The sequence below is a fragment of the Penaeus monodon genome, chromosome 19 (assembly GCF_015228065.2).
Source record: "Penaeus monodon isolate SGIC_2016 chromosome 19, NSTDA_Pmon_1, whole genome shotgun sequence".
In the NCBI taxonomy this organism is placed as follows: Eukaryota; Metazoa; Arthropoda; class Malacostraca; order Decapoda; family Penaeidae; genus Penaeus; species Penaeus monodon.
Genome location: NC_051404.1, coordinates 5,448,669 through 5,448,956, shown reverse-complemented (window position 1 = coordinate 5,448,956; position 288 = coordinate 5,448,669). Strand labels below are relative to the sequence as shown.

The 288-nt window shown below is 53.8% G+C and overlaps 1 protein-coding gene across 1 annotated transcript in view; it reads right to left on the bottom strand.

The window, feature by feature from the left end:
- LOC119585317 (two pore potassium channel protein sup-9-like) overlaps positions 1-288 on the bottom strand; it is a gene marked incomplete in the record, with an annotated part of 38,319 nt that overhangs the window by 16,455 nt on the left and 21,576 nt on the right.

The window sequence follows — 288 nt, the reverse complement described above, 5'->3', positions numbered from 1 at the left end:
AATGACCGAATCAAAGAAATCATCAACAATGTCCCGCCGCTCATTTCCCTGCAACATTTTCCGTCAGGTCATGCATGCAGCCTTGTCGGGATGCTCAAAGGCCCAGCCAGATTCGCCGGATCGCAGACAACCCGCTAGGCCTTTCCATTACGCAAGATATCGGATCGATCGCAAATTGCTAATTATTAAGTCTCACGGGCGAATGCGGATCGGTGTTCCAATCCGTGCGTTGGGGGGGGAGTGGCGTCGACTTCTGCTTCGGCGCTTTTTTTTTGTGGGGGGGGGGGC